This window comes from Saccopteryx bilineata, chromosome 5 (assembly GCF_036850765.1).
Source record: "Saccopteryx bilineata isolate mSacBil1 chromosome 5, mSacBil1_pri_phased_curated, whole genome shotgun sequence".
Taxonomy (NCBI): Eukaryota; Metazoa; Chordata; class Mammalia; order Chiroptera; family Emballonuridae; genus Saccopteryx; species Saccopteryx bilineata.
In genome coordinates this window covers 42,276,317-42,300,871 of record NC_089494.1, presented here as the reverse complement: position 1 = coordinate 42,300,871, position 24,555 = coordinate 42,276,317, and positions in this window count along the sequence as shown.

Here is a 24,555-nt window from a genome sequence, read left to right as displayed (position 1 = left end):
GGAAAAAATAGTAATTGACTAAATGCCAGAAAATATTCAGTAGAAAATTGACTAATATATTTGTGTTACCTAATGATTAATGTAACACATTTTTGTTTTGTTTTTTTTTGTTTTGGCCAAACTTAGAAAAGACTGTAGATGCTCTTGGGACTCTTCAGATTAATAGTCAATTGCTAATCCTTGTAATATATTTACTGTAGATTAAATAAATGTATTACATAATAATGTAAATAAATGTATATATTTTTACTTGATCCTCAAATTACATTTATTTACACTCAATGGTGTTTTTCTGAAGTATAATAAAAATCACAATGCATAGAACATAATAATAAAATCATATATATCACCTTTATATTATTAAAACCTAAATGTTTGGTAGCATATTGGGGTTAAAACATAAAAGTTATTGAGTCGGGTCAAATAGGTGACAAATAGTAAGAGAAAGATAAGGTAAGAACTGATTTTAATGGGTCTTGTATGCCATAATGACCTCTAAGGAAGACTAATTAATTAAAAAGAAACTAAATTATTTCTTTGTATTATGTTTCAGGAATATGTGAGAGGAAAGTGGGGAGAAGAAAGAGTCTGACAACAAGATGGATAGATAGAATTATTATTGTGGAGTAAAGAGTAGAAGTATCAGGAACGTTTCTTGGGATGACCAGCAATATAGAGAATGAAGAAGGCAGCCCTGGCATGCAGGAGTCCCGGGTTCGACTCCTGGCCAGGGCTCACAGGAGAAGCGCCCATCTGCTTCTCCACCCCTCCCCCTCTCCTTTCTCTCTGTCTCTCTCTTCCCCTCCCACAGCCAAGGCTCCATTGGAGCAAAGTTGGCCTGGGCACTGAGGATGGCTCTATGGCCTCTGCCTCAGGCACTAGAATGGCTCTGGATGCAACAGAGCAATGCCCCGATGAGCAGAGCATCGCCCCCTGGTGGGCATGCCGGGTAAATCCCGGTCGGGCACATGTTGGAGTCTGTCTGACTGCCTCCCTGTTTCTAACTTCAGGAAAAAAAAAAAGAGAATGAAGAAGGTAACAGAGGGTAATATAGAAGAATCAGCTAGGGTGTTTCTAAAATGTCTAGCTTAAGTCTATACGTAGATCAAAATGCCATTGATTAGAATGTAGAATGAAATAGGAATTATATCTGGTAGATGCGTAATGACTATGAAGTATTCAGTCATAGGTCTCTTAATTTCTGAGTGAATACAAGAAATATCAAATAAACTCTCACCATATCACCATTCCTGATATGAAGAAAGCTGGTATCATCATGGCAGATTTATTATATTGGACTTCACAAGGATAGACTTACATTTTTAATATAGGTTTGCCTTCTTTGCATACAGCACATCTGACAGTACTATTACTCATAGATTTACAAAATATTGCATGGATCACCATGTTATGTTATATAATATTGTCTGCCAAGGGAGTGATAGCAAAGAAAGTGTGACATGTTTCCTGTATGGAATTCGCTGTTCTTTTCATGTGTTCCATCAACCAGAAGCACTTGGCATAAAAAAAGCAATGTAATGACCCTTGAAATATTTATTTAGAGTTACAGGTGGCCTACTTGAATCTCCCGCATGGGGTCTCAGACTTTATGATGAAACATTTGTCTGAGATCAGAAACTAATATATGACACAGTCTCCCCATAAGCCAGTAACACAAGTCCCCAAACCAATAATAAAGATAGGAATAGTTTTCTGTCATTATTATACTTACTAATCTATTTGAAGAATGTTTGTCTTGTTTTCATTACCTTAAACTTGTGCTTATAGAGCATTTGTCCCAAGGGAACCCTACAACCATCAGGGAATTCAAAAACTATTCCAGCAAGTTGGAAGCTGAAAGATATTCTTCATAATTTGGCATTCTTTTCAGATTAATTAACAAATCAACATGGAACCTATGGTGTTGATTGTTCTTGATTACTAGTGAAAATTGTGTCTTTGATACCTACCAGGAGACAAAAATCTTTGAAAATCAGAAGAAATTCACTTAGATTTTTTCTAGAACTCTTTCCTAATGTGGTCAATGTAAAACTGTTCATACTAAAAAAAAATAGTCAGCAGTATCAATTTCTGTATAAACAACACTTTGAATTACCAAGTCAAGAACCCAGTTTATCTGCGATAAAGAAACGTATCAGGGACACATGAAATGATTAGTGTCTTTTATTATTTAGACACCAAAAGATGTCTATTTTTACTAACTTACACTTTGTGGCCAGTTAGGAAGCCCAGGACTATAACAGATACATATTTTATATCATGCATTTTTTCTTTCTGTTATCACTACCTTATCTGAAGAACAACACTTGAAACAAATTACTAGCACCCATCATAATACCTTTACTAATAGCTGGTTGTATTATTCTGAGATGGAGACACAAACTTTTACTTGAATAAAGGATAAGATAGAAAAACAAAGTGGACAATTGTGGACTTCACCAGATCTTCCATTTGTGGCATTAAATCTCCTCTTTATTTTTCTCCTGCCTTCTGCACTGAGAATCTGACCTTGTTGGCTTTTAATATTTACTTAGCCAATGCAGAGTCTTGGTAGGAAATCCTTGTTAGGGGACATTATATTGATATAATTATATTTACTCTAATTTATTTTTTATTGTTGTTCCTGGGAAGTATTTGGTCTGTGTGTGCTCTTAGATGGATGTCACTTCTTTCAACACAACTTTCTCTACTTACGTTTCTCTTTGAAGATTCCACTAGCCACTTTCTCCCCATACTCTTTCATATCTGAGATATTTAGAGTTCCTCTATCAGGGAAAAAAAGCTTTTCTACTGCAACCATTTGTGAATCCGGCACTATTTCTTGTGGTTCGACGCATCCTCATACCTTGTGAGTATTCTCATTGTAAAGAATACACAATCAAATTTCCTAATTTGAGTGTGACATACATTTTCTTCCAGGATCAGGAATTTGAAACTTTCTGTGAAAGCTTTCTATAAAAAATTACACAGAAATCCTTGAAAGTGCTACAGAAAAGATTAAAAATTTCTGAGGTGACCAATGCAGACAAATGTCATAAATCTTCAACATATTTTTTGAGAGGTAACTGTTGTGAGCAAAAGTGATTGACCACAGCAGAATTGCTGGTCAATTCTGGAAATTGGCCCGAGGCAGGGGAATTTGCTTTAAAATATTCTGATATTCAAAAGCTTTTTATCTCATAGATTACCAATGAGATACAACTCATAAAAATAAGATAAAGCAGGGACCAAGAAAGTCTCAAGAGAATACACAAGGCCTTAGTTTTAAATTCTTTGTTAAATAAATAATAAAAGGAGTTTTTGGGTTTTTTATAAAACCTATATAAATTGTAAAAATCATTTAATATTATTAGAGAAACTAATAAAAAGTAAATAAAACAGAGTAGCCTTGAAATAATAAGTAACATAAAGAACACACACACACACACACAAACATCCAGAGACAGACAACAACAGAGGATGGCAGAAAACATTACTTTTAGTAGATGAATTCCCCATTCTACCCAATCATTGATGCCATGAACTGACTTGTGCTGCACTATCCACAAATTTATACATTGAAGCTTTAACCCCCAATATGACTACAATTGAAGATAAACTTTTTAAATAAATAATTAACGTTAATTGAGATAATATAAATGGACCCAATTCTAATAGGACTGGTTTCCTTATAAAAAGAAGGTGAGACATCAGGGATGCTTTTGCAGAGTAATGGCCTTGTGAAAACACAGTGAAAAAGAAGCCTCTGCAAGTCAAGGAGAGAAGCCCAGGAAAAGTCAACTTTGCCAGAGGCCTGATCTTAAGCTTCCTACCTCCAGATCTGTGAGAAAATAGACTTCTATTTTTAAACTGTAGCAGGAATCAAGGGTGGCAGAAACACCCAGGCAAGTTGATGAAGAAAGTAGGATTTATTAGCCAGTGGAGCAGCATGACCCCAAAAGAGGCGACAAAGCACGAGCTCTCCGAAGTTAGATTCCTTACATCTTCTATATCTTTTACAGAATACATGTGTTCATGCAAGGGGCTCATGATCCCTTTGTCTAGAGGTATACACACTCTTCCGACTTCAGGAGGGGAGGGTAAGTTTTGATGGAGAAGGGGTTTCCGGACCACAGGTCTCAGCTATGTACAAGTCTTGTTCTTGCTTTGTTTTACAACCAGCTCCAGGGAACCTTTCAGAACTGTAGTTAATCTATAACTGGCTGACTCAGATTCCTGACCCTTCCAGATTCCTTTCCCTTGCATTCTTTTCTTTTCTTCCTTCTCAGTGAAGAGGGGAGGAGGGGGCTGCCCTTCCTTCCTCAAAACTACCCAATTTTTGGTGTTTTGTTAAGGCAGCTAAAGCATAGTTCTATATAACTCTGCCATTAGGAGAACTGCCCTCTGTTGTTAAAATAAAACCAAGAATAGTATCATGGCAAAATTTCACTTTTGTTTGTTTTAGTTCAAACCAAACAAACAATACTTCTAAGCATTACTTGGATATTCTGATGTTCTAAATATTCCTCTTATTTCTTTTTCGCCCCCGCTGTTGAAGGCAGTATATCAGATATACGCCTCGGGGCAGCTATCCTGCTTTAGAGAAAAAAGTGTTACATTTTATCACAAAAGGTGCTGGTTAATCCCTTAATTTCTTCTGTATTTTCTCTAAATGAACCATATATGTAAAGATTTTTTTTATATTTCTGTGACTTTTTCATAAAAAATTATTTACAATTGCTATATTGTTTTTCAAATATTTTATTATATTTTAATTTAAACTGATAAGTATGTTATTCCCATTGTATGACTCTAATGTAAAAGAAAATATATTATGTATATCTTGTATAATGCCCAGAATTTTATTAACTAGTACTATATTTGTGGAATAAGAAAATAAGATTGATATAAAATAACTACCTTAAATTAATTTCAAACATGTTTTTGCTTTTGAGGTAAACATTTTAAAATTAAAACATACAAATCAAAGTATCTCTAAAACTGTATTAAAATACAGCAAATTATATCAGTAGAAATGGCAATAGGAATTTGAAACACTTGCTAATTTTTTTATCAATGCCATGAATTTTATTTCTATTTTCCTCTCCTGCTATTTATTGGTTTTGTTGAATATTTTTCATGATTCTATTTTGTCTCAATTTATTGGCTTTGTAAACTGCTCTTCCTATCATCTATCTATCTATTATCTATCTATCATCTATCTATATCTATCTATCTATCTATCTATCTATCTATCTATCTATCTATCTATCATTTATCATATATCTATCTCCTATCTATCAATCTACCTAGTAGTGGTGGCTCCAGGATTCAGACATTCACATTATGATCTATAAATAGTTACAGTACAACTTCAATTGATGTCATACCCATCTACATACAAGGTGAGGAGCCTACAACAGTATATTTGTATCACCTCTTTCCTGGCCTGTGTGCACTTGCTGACATACATTTTACTTAAACATATGTTATAAACCACAAAATCTATTGTTATTTTTAATTGACTTTTACAGTGTTAAAAATAAGAACAAGTATTTTGTATTTAATCATACATTTGCCATTTCCAGTATTTGCTATTCACTTTGGTAAATTTAAATTTCTCTTGAGTATAATTTTTTTCTACCTGAAGGACTTCCTTTGATATTTTGGTAGTGCTGGTCTGCTGACAATGGTATTATCAGTAAAACAGACATACAGAACAATGGAACAGAATCAAGAGTTTAGAAATAAAACCACACATATATAGACAAATAATCTTTGACAAAGGAGCCAAAAACACACAATGAAGAAAAGAAAGCCTCTTTAATAAATGGTGCTGGGAAAATTGGAAAGCCACATGCAAAAGAATGAAACTTGACTATAGTTTTTCCTCCTGCACAAAAATTAATTCAGATTGGATCAAAGACCTAAATATAAGATCTGAAACAATAAATTACATAGATGAAAACATAGGTATTAAACTCATGGACCTTGGCCATAGAGAAAAATTTATTAATTTGAGCCCAAAGGCAAAGGTAGTAAAGGCAAAAATAAATTAATAAGACTATATCAAACTAAAAAGCTTTTGCACAGCAAAAGAAACTGACAACAAAACAAAAAGGCAACCAACCAAATGGGAGATGATATTTGCAAACAACAGCTCTGATAATATATAATATAAAGTTCTAAAATATATAAAGAAAACACAAAGTTCAGCAGCAAACAATCCAATTAAAAAGGGGGAGAGGACTTGAACAAACACTTCTCCCAAGAGCACATACAAATAGCCAACAAATATATGAAAAGATGCTTATCTTTACTAGCTATTCAAGAAATACAAATCCAAACAATGAGATATCACCTCACACCTGTTAGATTGGCTATTCTCAACAAGACAGGTAATAACAAGTGTTGGAGAGGTTGTGCAGGAAAAGGAACCCTCATTCACTGTTGGTAGGAGTGCAAATTAGTACAACTATTATGGAAAAAATTATGGTGGTTTCTCAAAAAACTAAGAAATAATACGACCCAGCAATCCCTCTACTGGGTATCTACCCTGAAAACTCAAAAACATTGGTATATAAAGACACATGCACCTCCATGTTCATCACAGCATTATTCATAGTGGCTACGATATGGAAACAACCTAAGTATCCCCCAGTTGAGTACTGGATAAAGATGTGGCACATATATACAACGGAATACTACTCAGCCATAAGAAATGATGATATAGTGACATTTATGACAACATAGATGGACCTTGAGAACATCATACTGAGTGAAAGAAGTAAACCAGAAAAAGCAAAGAAGTATATAATTTCACACATAGGTGGGATATAAAACTGAGACTCATGGACATAGATAAAAGTGAAGTGGTTTCAAGGATGAGGGGATTGTGAGGGAAAGATGGGAGAGGGGAGTAAAAAAGGAAAAGTATATGGTGACAGAAAGTGAATTGACTTTGGTTGATGGGTACACCACACAATCATCAGTTCAAAGGCTATAGACCTATGTATTCTTATTGATCAATGTCACCCTGTTAAATTTTATTTTCTAAGCAGCAACAAAAAGAGTGTGTTAGTGTAAAGGAATAAGCTAAAAAATACAAGGCAGCAAAAGACAAATAAGCAGTGGTGGAACTCAGTTCACACTGCTTCAACAGAACCAATAAGTAATTTTTTGTTCAGTTTGGCGAACTGATTGTTAAAATAGTACTTATAATCAGGGTTCTCTCAAAGGTGGGCATCTCAGCTGCCCAATATAGAAATCACAAATTGACATTCCTTACTTTTTTAATGTTCAGCTGTGCAGCAGCGTATTCTAAGCGCCCTGTAGTAATGTTTGTCCATAAGTGAAAAAAATTGCACGTGAAGATGCCAATCAAGAAACAATATGGAAGTATCTTAAATGACAGTTTTATTGTTTTTTTTCTGATATTATTTAATATTTTTTCATTAATATTTAAAAACTCTCATAATCTACTTTTGTGTACCAATTTTATTGTTCTTATTTCAGTATTAAATGCATGAAATGATCAATTACCATTCAGTGTATTTTTTTTTATACTTAAAATGGTCATTAAGGCAAAGAGCTGGTTGTTAAATTATTTTAATCCCACCACTGTGTGAAAGACATGGATTGAGGGAGTGCTTGGGTTGTTCTGGTTCATCTTCGTATGTCTGCTTACTTATAAACTACAAAGTAAGCTAAATAATGTGGAGTTGATTCAGTAATGCAAAAAAAGGTGAAGGGAAGATACCAATTACGTTGTGTTCATTTTCTTTTTATGCTAACAAAGCCCAATTTAAACCATAAAATACTGTATTTTTTCTCTCCTTTTAAATACATTTTAATTGTACAGATTGTGAAAAGGCACTAAATTCACAGTTATTATTATTTTTTTAATTTTTATTTTTTTGTATTTTTCCGAAGCTGCAAATGGAGACAGTCAGACAGACTCCCGCATGCGCCGACCGGGATCCACCCGGCACGCCCACCAGGGGACGACGCTCTTCCCACCAGGGGGCGATGCTCTGCCCCTCTGGGGTGTCGCTCTGTTGCGACCAGAGCCACTCTAGCGCCTGGGGCAAGAGGCCAAGGAGCCATCCCCAGCACCCGGGCCATCTTTGCTCCAATGGAGCCTCGCTGCGGGAGGGGAAGAGAGAGACAGAGAGAAAGGAGAGGGGGAGGGGTGGAGAAGCAGATGGGCGCTTCTCCTGTGTACCCTGGCCGGGAATCGAACCCGGGACCCCTTGCACGCCAGGCCGATGCTCTACCACTGAGCCAACTGGCCAGGGCCCACAGTTATTTTTTATTTTTAGTACGAAGTATTGATTAATTGTATCTACTTGTTAAATGAAATGATTAGAGATCATTCCTCTTTAACCCTTTAATTTTTCAATATTTCTCTATTTTTTAAATAACATAATAAGGAAGAATTATATTTTAATTTAACAAATAATTATTAATTGGAAGCAAGCATGTTATGCTGATCGACCTGCCTATCTAATTATGCCTATCTAATTATGATATGATTGGATGTCATACTGGAATTGATAATAGGAAGAGTCAACTGAAACATGCTCCAAAGTTTCCAGTTGCCATACTCTAATTTTATTCCATATTTAGAAAAGAAAAATAAGTATATTTCCTTCCCAGGAGTAACTTTTTGTATATTACTTATTTTTTTTTTATAAATTGCTATTTTTTGCCCAGGAAAATATAATCAACAGTCAAATTATGCAGAAACTTTCATCGTCATGATTTAAAAAAAAATTTAGACATTATATATTTAAATAAAGTACTGAACCACTAGCACTAAGTGCTGCCTAAGTCAAACCACACTGCCCTCTGAAAACTGAATGCTCATTCAAATTAAATAATTAGGCATACGTACACATAGATATGAAATAAATGTAATATACTTACATAAATACATATACATATGTTTACATATTTTGTAATGTGTATATCTGAATTTCTAAATATATGTATAATATACAATATATGCAAATATGTGTGATTTTTAAAAAAATGTACATAAGTTACAGAATATCTAAACTATCACAATTCTTAAATTAAAATGAATCCAGAGTCACCTTCACAACATCAGTAGCCTGGCAATGGCTCAACTTGAATTATATTCCTTGGGAAAAACGCAAAAGTATACATTGAATTCTCCAAGTTTAGTTACACCACACATGACAATGAACCAAACCCTCCAACAGGACTCTGGAAAGAATTAAACATTGTAACTTATGAATTGTTTTCTGTTATAGTCAGCTTTCTCAGTTTTTTATTGCTGTTTAACAAATTTATTATCTCACAGTTTCTATAGAAACTGAAGTCTGAACATATTATTATATTTGGGTTTCCTGCTGAAATCTAGGTATTTTAGGGCCTATGATCTTAACTAGAGAAAGTACCATGCTGGCATATAACACAATAACTACCTTTAATGTTTCTGAGTTGATAGACTACAAATATTTAACATACAAATATTTATGATTATGCCAGACAAATTCCAGAAGCATTATATTCATTAAGAATTATAACTTGTTTTTAACTAAATGACAAATTAAATATATATTGTGATGATTATCTAAATCTGTGATTTTCAACCTTTTCATCTCATGCACATAAAATAATTACTAAAATTCTGTAGCACACCAAAAAATATATTTTTGGCCGATCTAATAAAAAATATGTATAATTTTGACATTCACACGGGACATTTATTGTTGTGTTGGCTGTTGTCATTTTTCTTATTTAAAAATCTAAGGACAAAAAGGTCAATGTATCTGACAAAATTATCATGTATTGCATATTTTAAAAGTTCTTGTGGTACACCAGTGTGCTTGCTGTGGAACACAGGTTGAAATTATGAATCTAGATTATTGTGTAAGGGAGTTTGTATTTATTCCCAACATAGAAAATATATGAATTTTGTTTTAATAATTTGTTTCAATGGCCAACAGATATATGAAAAGATGTTCATTATCATTAGTTATTAGAGAAATGCAAATCAAAACGGCAATGAGATACCACCTCATACCTGTTAGATTAGCTATTATTAACAAGACAGATAATAGCAAATATTGAAGAGGCTGTGGAGAAAAAGGAACCCTCATCCACTGTTGGTAGGAATGTAAAGTAGTACAACCATTATGGAAGAAAGTATGGTGGTTCCTCAAAAAACTGAAAATAGAACTACCTTATGACCCAGCAATCCCTCTACTGGGTATATGCCCCCAAAACTCAGAAACATTGATACGTAAAGACACATGCAGCCCCATGTTCATTGCAGCATTGTTCACAGGGATCAAGACATGGAAACAACCAAAAAGCCCTTCAATAGAAGACTGGATAAAGAAGATGTGGCACATATACACTATGGAATACTACTCAGCCATAAGAAATGATGACATCGGATCATTTACAACCAAATGGTGGGATTTTGATAACATTATACGAAGTGAAATAGTAAATCAGAAAAAAACAAGAACTGTATTATTTCATACATAGGTGGGACATAAAAACGAGACTAAGAGACATTCATAAGAGTGTGGTGGTTATGGGGGGGGAGGAGAGGAAAAGGGGAGGGGGAGGGGCACAAAGAAAACTAGATAGAAGGTGAAGGAGGACAATATGACTTTGGGTGATGGGTATGCAACATAATTGATTGACAAGATAACCTGGACATGTTTTCTTTGAACATATGTACCCTGATTTATTGATGTCACCCTAGTAAAATTAATTAAAAAAATAATAATTTGTTTGGTAATCCTATTTTGGTTGCTACATAAAAAGTTAAAGAGATCTTAGCTTTTGTGTTACAGATTATTTTCTGCAGATATTTTAATTTTTTCTCCCAATTATCCAGGGACAATTATTAAAATAAGTTTTATCTTTTGATATTTGCTTCACGAGACATCTTATTTTAACTTGTTATATATTTATGCTTTATTATTATTATTATTATTTGTATTTTTCTGAAGTGAAAAGCCAGGAGACAGAGAGACAGACTTCCACATGCGCTGCACTGGGATCCACCCAGAAGCCTGTAGGGGGCCATGCTCTGCCCACCTGGGGCATTGCTCCGTTGCAACTGTTACCATTCTAGCACCTGAGGCAGAGGCCAGGGAACCATCTTCAGTGCCCGGGCCAATTTTGCTCCAGTGGAGCCTTGGCTGTGGGAGGGGAAGAGAAAGACAGAGAGGAAGGAGAGGGGGAAGGGAGGAGAAGCAGATGGGTGCTTCTCCCTTGTGCCCTGGATGGGAATTGAACCCGGAACTTCCACAGGCTGGGCTGATGATCTACCATTGAGCAAACGGGCCAGGGCCTATGCTTTATTTTTAAAAAATACATGTTAAACAATATTAAAAATAGAAAAAAGGCAAGAAAAACATTGTTGAATGTAAACAACATGAAAAAATAAACCAAATAATTAAAATGTAACTATAAGCTTTGCCAGAATTATGTCTAATGTATGTTTGCAGACAATAAAAATTTTTCTCATTTAAATTATATTTAAAAAATAATTCAAGGAAACTGTATAAAATGATATTCACAATTACAAATTACTTATTTTACAATAAGTTGTAGTAAGCAAAAAACCATATGCATTATAAGAATACTTTGTTTTTTAATTTTATGAATTTCCTAGAGTCATAAAAATATATACCAATACTTATGTTTAAATTTGCCATCTATAAAGATTAACTGCCATTTTTAAATGCCCAGAATTGTTTATCCTGTTAATATGTGTTTGTGTTTATGTGTAAATCTACCTTTTACACTATTAAATTTGTGAAATTTATACCATTTGTTAGCTATATTACCACTTTTTTGTTTTATTTTAACTATATTATATTGCATTTTTCTTATATATTTACTGCCATTTTCTTCAGTTACTGATATTTATATTATATAAATTTGATAATAAAAGTAAAATTTGCTTATCCACATGATTTTATTTTTACATTTGAAGGTATTTTTTTTCTCTGTTATCTCTCCTCAGAGAATAAGTAGAAGTGCTGTCTACTAAATACTCTGGTTTTCTATAAAATGCCTGTTCCTGAAAAATAACTTATTTAAGTCTGTTGAAGTTATCGTAGCAAGACTTTTGACAGTTCTAGGTTAATGTAACCTTGGAGAGTTTGGGTAGACCAAGGGTTCAACTAAGAAAAAATTTTATTTCTTTCCTCCAATATTTGTTTCACAATAAGAGCTAACTAATTAAATGTAGTTCATCTCCAATGAGACTGTTTTCTAATTCCCTCTTCTCAGCCAGCAATTTCTTGCTACTATTAATCTGAAAACTACATGCTTTTTCTTTCTTTAAAGCTATCTTGATACAGTACTGCTAGCCAAAATAATAATCTGTAACCATAAATATTTTCAGTTTAGAAACTAGGAATAAGCATTACTAATAAATTTATGAAAAATTATAAAAAATAATTTTGCAGTTTGATATAGGTAAACATTTTGAAAAACTATAACTGATTGATATATTTTAAATATAATGAAAATAAAAAGTATAATTAATAAAAATATTTTCCTATATCCATATATGATTCTTTTTTAATCTGAAGAAGGTTCTCTTTAAAATTATTTTCTCTGGTCAAATGACACAAAGAATAATGAAGAGGAGTTAATTTACAACTCAAGTTACTAGCATAAAGTGACAGAACTAATTCATTTAATTTTGGTGGCCTCTAAAATATTAGAACAGAGTAGTAACCAAGGTAATGTATGTTTTTAACAAAAGAAAAAAGACATTTGCAATTGGATCTTCAACAGGAATACCAGGCATTTCCTGTATAGGAACTAAAATTGGGTCATTGACCACAGCTGCAGATATCTGGGATGGGTACAAATAGTCTAAGCTGATTATATTTCTATTTTTCTTTGCAATAAGTGGTTTAAAGACTAGCTGAAAACAACTCAGTTTCCTTTGGTAAGAAAACATTTACTATTTATAAAGAAATCAATGGAAGCAAAAGCACTCTCTTTTTCTCTTTTGCACTTGAAATGAGAGATGAGTATGAATATACCTTTTGCTTTTTGGTTGTCGGGCTATAACCAAATGAGGAATCAGTGATAGGATGGAGCCAACACTTCGGACAGCAGAATGGACCACAAAGTTTTTGGTTCTTGATAGCATTGTTGATTGCTTATATTAGCATTAAATTTCTGTAATTTTCAGACAAAACTCTATTTGGAAGGAAAAAACATATATGAGAAAATGACAATATAAGAAAGTACTCAAGCATATAACAAAAACAATAAATGTTTTAAGCATTTTTAAAAATTTATTGAAATAAACAAGTAGCTTAAGTATTAACTTATTTTCCTATCATGCTATTAGAAACACAGGTCAATAGTTGATATAGGCCAATAGCTAGGCCTCTTGTGTCAAAAAGTTTGCCAAGCTATGAATGCAAAGAAAAAGTTCTTAAAGAAAATTAGAAGTGCTACTCCAGTGAACACGTATAGCAAGAAAGCAAAACAGCCTTACTGCTGATGTGGAGGAAGCGGTCTGGATAGAAAGTCCAACCAGCCATACATTCCCTTAAACCAAATCATAATTCAGGGCAAGGGATTCTCTTCAATTCTATGAAGGCTGAGAAGTGAGAAAGCTGCAGAAAAAAAAAAGAGTTTGAGTTTAAAGAGATTGGCTTATGACGTTTAAGTAAAAAGGCTGTCTTCATTACATAAAAATGGAACGAGAAGCAGAAAGTGCTGATGTAGAAGTTGGAGCAAGTTGTTTAGAAGACTTAGCTAAGATAATGAATGTGGCTACAGTAAAATAACAGATTTTCAGTTTAGACAAAACAGCCTTATATTGCAAGATGATTCCATCTAGGCCTTTCTTTGCTAAAGAGAAGTCAGTGCTTGGCTTAGAAGCTTCAAAGAACAAGTTGACCCTCTTGTAAGAGGGTTAAGTTGAAGCAATTGCTTATTTGCTGTTCCAAATATCATAGTGCATTTAAGGATTATGTTAAATCTACTCCACCTGTGCTCTCTAACTAGAACAACAAGCCTGAATGACAACCCATCTCTTTACAGAATGGTTTACTAAATATTTTAAGCCCATTGCTGAGATCTGCTCAGATTATGAGTGAGCACTGCTTCTATCTAAAAGAAGTTTTGAAGATCTGCTGTCTGATTCTGTGTGAATTTTCAAAGATGAAATATTCTAATGTGACTTCTACATTTAAGCCTCATTATTTCTTGCATTTTTATATACATGAATATATATGTTGCTATGTACTCTTTCTGTCATAAAAAACAGAATTCTGTTGTTTTACTATTTTAAAAAGAGTTCACTAGTCTTTTTTAGGGGATAGTTTCTAAAGTGAAGTATAAATAGTATTAAGTAGTTTCAGTTAAGGGATCAAATCAATGAATCAGATCTTTGCTTTGTAAGTCTGCAGTTTACTCTGAGGGGAAAAATGTGTTCCTAATATCGGGCAACTGGTAAATTATATGCTATAAATTTTAACAGGTAGTTTCTACATTTGCTGTCATTACTAAGCTAGAATTTGAGTTTCAAAGGAATATGTAATTTTCTTTGCTAATTTCACATCTCCCTTACTTAGTTTTAGTTTCAGTTATTTTTTAAATTTTATTTAGAAAAATAAATTTAACAGGGTGACATTGATTAATAAGAGTACATAGATTTCAGGTAAACATTTCTATAGCATTTGAACTGTTGATTATGTTATATACCCATCACCTGATGTCAAATCATTTTCTGTCACTGTATACTTGTTCTTCTTTATATCTTTTCCTCACCCCCTCTAGTAACCATTTCACTTTTATCTATGTCCGTGAGTCTCCGTTTTATCTATGTCTATGAGTCTCCGTTTTATCTATGTCTATGAGTCTCAGTTTTATATCCCACCTATGTGTGAAATCATACTGTTATTAGCTTTTTCTGATTTACTTATTTCACTCAGTATAATGTTCTCAAGATCTATTCATGTCATCATAAATGTCAGTATGTCATCATTTCTTATGGCTGAGTAGTATTCCATTGTGTATATGTACCACATCTTTTTATCCATCTCTAGCAAAGGACAATTTGGTTGTTTTCATGTGTTAGCCACTGTGAATAATGCTGCAATAAATATGGGGATGCATGTGTCTTTACTACCAATGTTTTCGAGTTTGAGAGTAGATACCCAGTAGACAAATTGCTGGATCATATGATAATTCTATTAATAATTTTTTGAGGAACCACCATACTTTTTTCCATAATGGTTGTGCTAATTTGCACTCCCATCAGCAGTGCATGAAGGGTCCTTTTTCTCCACAGCCTCTCCAACATTTGCTATTACCTGTCTTGTTGAGAATAGCCAATTTAATAGGTGTGAGATAATATCTCATTGCAGTTCTGATATAATCTTCTCAAATAGTAGTGAAGAGCATCTTTTCATATACTCATTGGTCATTTGTATGTCCTCTTGGGAGCAGTGTATGTTCTGGTTCTTTCCCTATTTTTTTAATTGGATTGTTTGCTTGTTTGCTGCTGAGCTTTGTGAGTTCTTTATATATTTTGGATATTAACCCCTTACCAGATCTGTTTGCAAATATCTCCCATTTAGTTGGTTGCCTTTTTGTCAGTTTCTTTTGCTGTGCAGAAGCTTTTTAATTTGATATAGTCCCATTCGCGTATTTTTGACTTTACTTCCCTAGCCTTTGTGGTCAAATTCCTAAATTGTTCTCCATGGCCAAGGTCTGTGAGTTTAATACCTATGATTTCTTTTATGTAATTTGTTGTTTCAGATCTTATGTTTACATCTTTGATCCATTTTGACTTAATTTTTGTGTGTATGGGGCTAATTGTAGTTAAGTTTTATTCTTTTGCACATGGCTTCCCAATTTCCCAGCAGCATTTATTGAAGAGGCTTTCTTTTCTCCATTGTGCATTTTTGGCTCTTCTGTCAAAGGTCATTTGTTCATATATATGTGGTTTTATTTCTGGGCTTTCAATTTTATTCCATTGGTCTCTATATCTGTTTTTCTGCCAATTGCACGACGTTTTGATTATTGTGGCTCTATAATATAATTTGAAGTCAGGTAGTGTGATATCTCTGGCTTCATTCTTTTTTCTCAGGATTGCGTTGGCTACTCAGGGTTTTTTATGGTTCCATAAAAACCTGATGATTTTTTGTTCTATTTCTTTAGAAATGACATTGGGATTTTGACAGAGATTGTATTATATTTGTATATTGCTTTGGGTATGAGTAATAAATAAATAAAATACTTTTTTAATACTTATTGGCTTATTAAAACATATAAATCTTCATTTGTAACTGAATGATAATTTGAAGATAACTTCATAAATAAATATGTAATAAAGACTAAAGTTATCAAGCTTCCCTATAATTTTGGATTAAGAGAAAGATGTGCAGATTATATTGGGTGTTTGTTCAATGTTATTTTATTATACAAAGGAGGCCTTTTAAAATTAGTATATTTTTGTTGCTTATTAAAAGATAGTTATTATTACCTCATAATAATGGCTAAGCCCAGGTACATTTTTAAAGTTCTAACTTGGATTTCATTCTAAAACAAGAATATTATTATTTTGAGAAACTTTGACAAAGAGCAACCAGATCATAATCTGTAGAATACTATTTTAGGCGTGTTAGCATAGCTTCATCTTCCAATATGGAGAGAAAGAGATTCTTATTGAATGTGTATTTCTGCATCTAAACCATAATGTCTCAATATTTATATTTTCTGATAAGTAACTGCAACATTATATTTAGTTTCTTTATATCTTGACATATTAATGCTATAAATTTAGAATAGAATATAAAAAACTATCCTTTATAAATTCTCATTGGAAATATATACCATATATCTATATCTATATCTATATATTATATGTATATTTTTTAGAGGTAGTGGCAGGTAGAGAGAAACAGGAATATTGAGATGTTCTTGGTGTGTGCCTCAACTAGGGATTAAACCAGCAACCTCTGCGCTGTGGAATGACACTCAACCAACTGAGTGATCTGGCCAGGGAGTAATATATGTATTTTTTTGTACTTTATTTATTCAAGCATTAAATATCAAAAGATTTTATTTATTTAAAATATTTTAGCTTGCATCAAATATTGGTTAGTTTAGTTTAGAAGTTTACATAGTATACTTTAAGAGTATATATCTTAAATTTTCAATCCTAGAACTTTAATTAAAGAATTAATGAACCGATAATTATAAATCATTAGATTTTATTTAGAATTTTTAACTTTATTTTTTAAAGAAAAATAAAAAGACTGTTGACCTGACCTGTTTGAAAATGTTTTACACACACTACCTATTTAATTGAATATAACATTTTTGGTATACAAATATATAGAGAAATGTAATTTTTAATAAGTTATCCTTAACCTCATTATTTTAAACAAATACATTATTTAATAATATATTTTTTTACTTTTGAAACATTAATAAAACTTTGAAATATGCTGTTCTCTTACACATATTATATGGTAACTAAATACCTAGTTTAATATTATAAAAGATTAGGGTAAAATGTGTACTTTCATTTGGTAGTGGTATATAATATATGCTTAATTTAAATATAAAATAGAAAGATATAATATAAACAATTCTATCTTGCAGAAAGCAGATTTCTTGTAATAGAAATAGAAATATAAAATATTATAAAACTAAAAGATATTACATAAAATTCTTAAGGAAATTATGTTTTCAAATATACAGTAATATTTTAGAGAGGGGGAAAGAGAGAGAGGCAAGAAGAAACAGAGAAAAGAAAGAGATGAGAATCAGCCTGTAGTTGGTCTATGTTAGTTGTTCATTGATTGTTTCTCCTATGTGCCTTGACCTGAGGCCTCAAGCCAAACCAGTGACACCTTGCTAAAGCCAGAGACCTTGGGCTTTAAGGCACCAACATTTGGGCTTAAGCCAGCAACTTTGGGATCATGTCAATGATCCTGCGATAAAGCTGGCAAACCCACACTCAAGCCATGAGCCTGCACAAAGCTGGCTACCTGCAGGTTTCAAACCAGTGAATTCCAGGTTGAGGCTCCAGCCACAGCCTCACCACCAGTCTAGCTCAAATATACGGAATTTTATAACTTACTTTTATAAGCAGGTAGCCTTATTGTATTTTATTATTCATACTTTTTCACTCTAAATAATTCTTTTTCATATTGTGTATTATGGTCATTTGTGCTCATCTACATGTTTTCTAGCTGTTATTACTTGTATTAGATAGTTCAGTATTTGTGTACTTGGATAGATTTTACCTATACTTACCAGTGATTTTCATCAAAGTTGGCTTGTTATATATATTTTTCCAATAGATATTGTCTACCATAATTATTTGTGTGTTTTCCACATGATCTCTGTGATGTTATGAATTCTGTGTTAGAAAATATTTATTGTAAAACCTCTCCATGCATATGTATTATACTATGTTTTATTAAAATTTTAATAAATATTTTTATTTGTTATTTCTTTACTAGGTCGAAAGGTTAGCCCACAAAGCCTAAAAGAAATTACCAAAAATAATTTCTTTTCATATGCCTTGAGTTTAATATCAAGGTCCATTTTGAAAACTACATCAGATTTTTTTTTTTCTGTATTTTTCTGAAGCCGGAAACGGGGAGAGACAGTCCGACAGACTCCCGCATGCGCCCCACCTGGATCCACCTGGTATGCCCACCAGGGGGCGACGCTCTGCCCACCAGGGGGCGATGCTCTACCCCTCCGGGGCATCGCTCTGTTGCGACCAGAGCCACTCTAGCACCTGAGGCAGAGGCCGAGGAGCCATCCCCAGCGCCCAGGCCATCTTTGCTCCAGTGGAGCCTCGCTGCAGGAGGGGAAGAGAGAGACAGAGAGGAAGGAGAGGGGGAGGGGTGGAGAAGCAGATGGGCGCTTCTCCTGTGTGCCCTGGCTGGGAATCGAACCGGGGACTTCTGCATGCCAGGCCGACGCTCTACCACTGAGCCAACCGGCCAGGGCCATGCATCAGATTTTTGATGGCATGAATAAATGGCACTAACTTGAGAAAAAAATCATCTAAAATAAAATATTACCTTGTTATTGGCATACGTAAAAAACTTCCCTGGATATCAATTTCTGTTTTCTAATTTAGAACTCAGATTCCAATTGATCTCTTTGTGAGTTTATCAAAACAACAGCTGATACATTTTAAGGTTTGAAATCAGAGTCTAAAGGAAATCTTGAAATTTATCAGTCATATTTCCTATACCGTAGTTCATGGAAACAAATTTAATATTTACAGAAATAGTTAAGCTTTATTCAAGGTACGTTTTTAGAAAAGAATAAGCATAAATGCTATCCCTTTTCTTTCTAATTAAGACAGGAGAAAGCAAAGTAACTGTTTTCTTATCTTTCACAGAGGAATTTAAAATTTTTCTTTTACTTCTGTCAACAAATTTTTTTTATTATACTCAAGTATATCTTTGATATCTTTTTATTTATAAGGATGGACAAAAGTAAGTGTACAGTTGTTCATATGAAAAATAATACAATTATCAGTAAATAATAATAGAAGAGTAAACTGTTTTACATCCTCACAAAAGTAAACCTACTCTTGCTTATCCCCTATTTATGTTTTATCTTCCAAATCACTCATATTTTGGTCTCTATCTACACACATTTTGTGTACTACAATTATTGTACTACATAACAAAAATTTCCTACAAGCATTTTCTGTTTCCATTTTCTTTTCTTTTACTCTATTGGACATCATAACTTCCATTATTTTCTTGATTATGTTTTCTATCCTAAGAGTGAATTATTCTTATTTAATATTGAGTACTTATTTTTGTTCTTGTTGAATCCAGATTTTTCTTTCTTTTTGACTCACATAGATTATATCCTGAAATGTACAGATGCTGAAGTTTTCTAAATTTGCACATAACTAAGTCACAAGATTACAAATAAACTTACTCATCACTTTGATGTTATTAGTTATCAAAACTAATTATCAGTGATTATATAATCACAAGTAATAACCACTTATCAAAGATTATATATTTTAATTTCCATTATCAAATGTAATGGAATTTGTCAGAAATAAAGTAGGGTAAATGGGTAATTATATTAGGTAAAACAAAAATATATTCTGTTTTGGCTAGGAACCATTTTAAATAATTTAAACATTTTAAAAATTAAATTTATTGAGGTGACATTGGTTAATAAGATTATATAAGTTTCAAGTCTACAATTCTATGGTACATCATCTGTATATTGCAATTTGTGCCTACTTTCCAAAGTCAAATCATATTCCATCTCATATACATATCTAATCCCTGTTACCCTTGACTACCTCATCTCTCTTCCTTTTGGTTATCACTGGACTGTTGTCTTTGAGTTTTTCTTTTTTTCTTCTTTGTTCATTTGTTGATTTCAGTTTTGTATCTCACAATGAGAAAAATCATACGGTTCTTAACTTTTTCTGTCTACTTATTTCACTTAGCATCTCAAGATCAATCCAAATTGTTGCAGATGTAGTGTTTAAAAGACAATAGCGACTGCAATTTGGAAAAAAAATTCACAGTGTAAATAGAGATCGTTTGTGACAACAGAAACATAAAAGGGATGGGAGTAAAAATCTGAATTTGCAGGGTGGAATGGAGATTAGAAGCATTCAAAAGAAAAAGAAGTATTGTATACATGAAATTTTCTTGTACACAAACCTAATGGTAATCACACACACACACACACACACACACACAAACAAAACTGAGACACAACGTAAAAAAAGAGGAAACAGATAAAAAAAAAGTATAGAATAACACCAAACAAAAGCCACAGAGAGAAACACAAAAGAAAATATTTTTTAAAAAAGACTTTGGACATTCCCAGAATAACTGAAAAAAATCAAAATTTTAGGATGAAACAAGATGTAAACAAAAGAAAAATAGGAATGTTAGCAAAGTCTAGGGGGAATACCAAATTTATTATAAACATATAGTGCCGAATTAGAAAGGAGAACAGGCTGTGATGAAAAATCAATAAACATTTTTTCTTGATTAATGTAATTTTCTAACAATTTTATTGGAGTAACTTTCCTTTGGTCTCTAGTATTCTGAATGATTCTAAAAAAACAACTTCTAAAGCCAATGTCTCACATTTTTCTCTTTCTTAAAATTTGGTGAATTCAGTTGTGTTGTTTAATATTAATATGTTTTGATCACAGAGTTATTTCAGAATGTATTTCCAGAATTATTTTAACACTTTGAGATTATTTTAATATTTAAGTATGTAAAATAAAAAGAAATAAAATTTTATTACAATTCCCTTATGCCATCTTTTAAAACAAATAATTCCCTTTTGCTGGTTCTCGTGCAATAAAAAAATACTAAGAAAACTTTAAAAAGACATTTTATTTAACAACATATATTTTATAAAATTAGCAAACAAACAACAAAAAATAATAATATCTGTCATGGCAAAATCTATTAAAAGGACTAATTTTCAATTCTGAAAAAACCATCTCACTATTCGGATATCCAGGTTAAACTCATCAGTTAACTTTCCACTCACTTACTGGTCAACATTTACAAGACAATGTCTTTATGTATCAGTTACTTTTACTTTCTTGCATTAAACTTCTTTTTTCCATGTAATTCTAATTATTAAAGAGTGAATAAATATAGTCACTTCAATGGTACAATAAAATATAAATATTAACTCAGATAAATTAATAGGTCTAATATGTGCTTTCCTTTTTAATATTACTCAATTACAATTGCATTTAAAAATGGAGCTGAAATAAACTTAAATAGTATATAAACCCTTGACTATGTTGAGGGAGACTATGTTTAAAGTATTTAATAAATGACTGCTTTGAAAAAATTAAAGAGATATTTGAGTCTGTTAGTGGGCACTGTTTTCTCTCTCATGTTAAATATTGGGGTTTACTAAGTCCTAGGTTCAATTCCTGGCCAGGGCACACAGGAGAAGCACCTGTCTCCTTCTCCACCCTTCCCCCTTGCCTTTCTCTCTATCTCTCTTCCACTCCTGCAGCCAAGGCTCTATTGTAGCAAAATTGGCCCAGGCACTGCAGATGGCTCCATGGCTTCCCCTAAGGCACTAGAATGGCTCCAGTTACAATGGAGGAATACCTCAGATGGGCAGAGCATCGCCCCCTGCTGGTCATGCCGGGTGGATCCAGGTTGGGCAACTGTGGGAGTCTGTCTCTCTGCCTCCCTGCTTCTCACTTCAGAAAAAAAAAATAGGATTTTTTCTCATGAACACAAAATATAGTAAATTGATAAAGAATAGTGATATAACTTTCATTTAATTGAGAATATGTATAAAATCATAAAAATATTACTTTCTAATCCTATACAAATACAAATTTCACTTTCAACATGATGTTGATTTTCAGAAATTTGTGGAAGGCTTAATATTTTGAACTGTGTGATGATACATTTTTCTCTGGTCACGTTCCCCATAACAGATAAGGAACAATGCAACAAAAAATTAAATACATAACATCAGATATACCTCCATGAAAAACATGCACCATTAGAAGCAGTACGTCTTTGAAAAGGAAGCTCTGCACCAGTATATGAAAGCAAGGTTAGCATTCCCTTCTTGACATATCCTTCTAACCTTACACTATAAAATTAGTTTCTTATAAAATCAGATCTCTAAAATGTCCCATTTTCCACTGTTCTTTTCTCATTTTTGGTCTTTGCATTTAAAATGATCTATGAGAGAATAAATTCATACTTCAGCTGCTGTTGTGTTTAACCTATCAAAATTCAAACGTTTCTCAAATGACATTACTCACATAGTTAAGAAAAAATTGCACCTTCAAAGTATTAAATCTGGTCTCTTTCTTTTTAAATATAATAACATTGCCAAAGGTGAATGGGGTCTCCCTTGAAACTAGTAACTGATTTCATGCTGTAAATTCCTCATTTTATTTCTAATTTGAAATAAGACAAAAGAATACTAATCATATCAAATATGACTGCCCTACTTTGTTAAAGTCAGACATATTAGAAAACAAGATACCCAGGCAATCATTATGAATCAAAAGATGACATTTTATCATAACATTTATTGAGTGTCTATTTTTTTAAACATTATCACCTAATATATTATCCATAATTTTTCAAAATGAATAAAATTATAGTATATGAAAATAGGTCTTGGATGTGGAAAACTTCATATTTTAAATCATGGCAGTTTCTAGTCAAATGGTTTTAGGCAAACTAGTTTATCTTTCGTTCTTCTGACTTTTAAAATGAGTGTATTAATCTACGTCATATTAGTCTATGGGCATTTAAATAGATAGTTATTGTATTATAATTTTTGTAAACCATAAGATATTAAACAATTATAAATCATTTGCAAAGGTCTTACCAGCAGATAAAAATTAATGGAATTTCAGAAAGCATAGCTATTCTTCAAAAAAAAGTAAAGTCTACTCAGATATCTCTTTACCTGAAATCAATCTTAGTAAAGAATTATGAATACTGAGACCCTGATTAGCCCTGCCTCAGTGTGTTCATTGAGAAGAGGTTTCATTTTAGAAGAGGCAAGTCACTAAGACCACAGGCTGCTAACATCTTTTTCCCAAAGTACTCAGTAACAGAGCAAGAGTGTCACTTCAAGAAATTGGATACCCACCCTCCAACACCACTGTAGTGGCACAGGGTACTACAGAGGGAAAAAGCAGGCTGGAAGGGTGCAAATTACTCAGCTCTGCCTAAAGTGGCTGACAATTTGAGACAGAGAATGAGGAACTCCATGTTTAAGATATTGTCTAAAAAAATAGAGATCTTGGTGGAGAGCAATTAAGACAAGACCAGTGATATAAATCAAAGAAAAGAGTAACTAATAGTTCAATAAAACGAACCAGGAAAAGAGACGGCCATAAAAAGCACTCCTGAGATTACAGTGAATCTTGAGTATCTGGTAGGTTGTGTGTACTGTCTAAGCTGCACCTACTTAGGAACAGTCGGAAAGGATGGTTGGGGGAACTGGGAAACACACGCTCACCAGCCATATTGGTATAAAGGGCTTCAAACAACTTCTAATCCAACACTGCCCAAACAGTAAACCACTAGGAACAACTTGTAAAGAAGGCTTAAATGTAAAATTAAATATAGATCTGAAAGTTTGGCAAATTGTTTAAATGACCAAGGCTATACCCTTTCAGATTCAAAGAGAGAATCAGAAACCTAAAATTTCCTGGCCAAAGAGAGCCAAAACGAAATAAAATACCTAAGTAGAGATAGTCACATAAAAGATAGTCAAAAGTGTGTGTGTGTGTGGGGGGGTGAGTGTGGGGTCTTTTGACATCAGAGACTTCATGCTGTTATAAAAATTGACTTCACTGAATTAATTTGGTCAAGTCACTTAACAAATTAACAAAATTCAAAACAAACAACCAAACATCAACCACGTCTGAGTAAGATCAGGGTCCAGTGTTACCATACAACCCAGCAATTCAACTTCTAAATATATACCCCACCAAAATAAAAAGATACATCTATTTAAAAATTTGTGCACTAATGGATC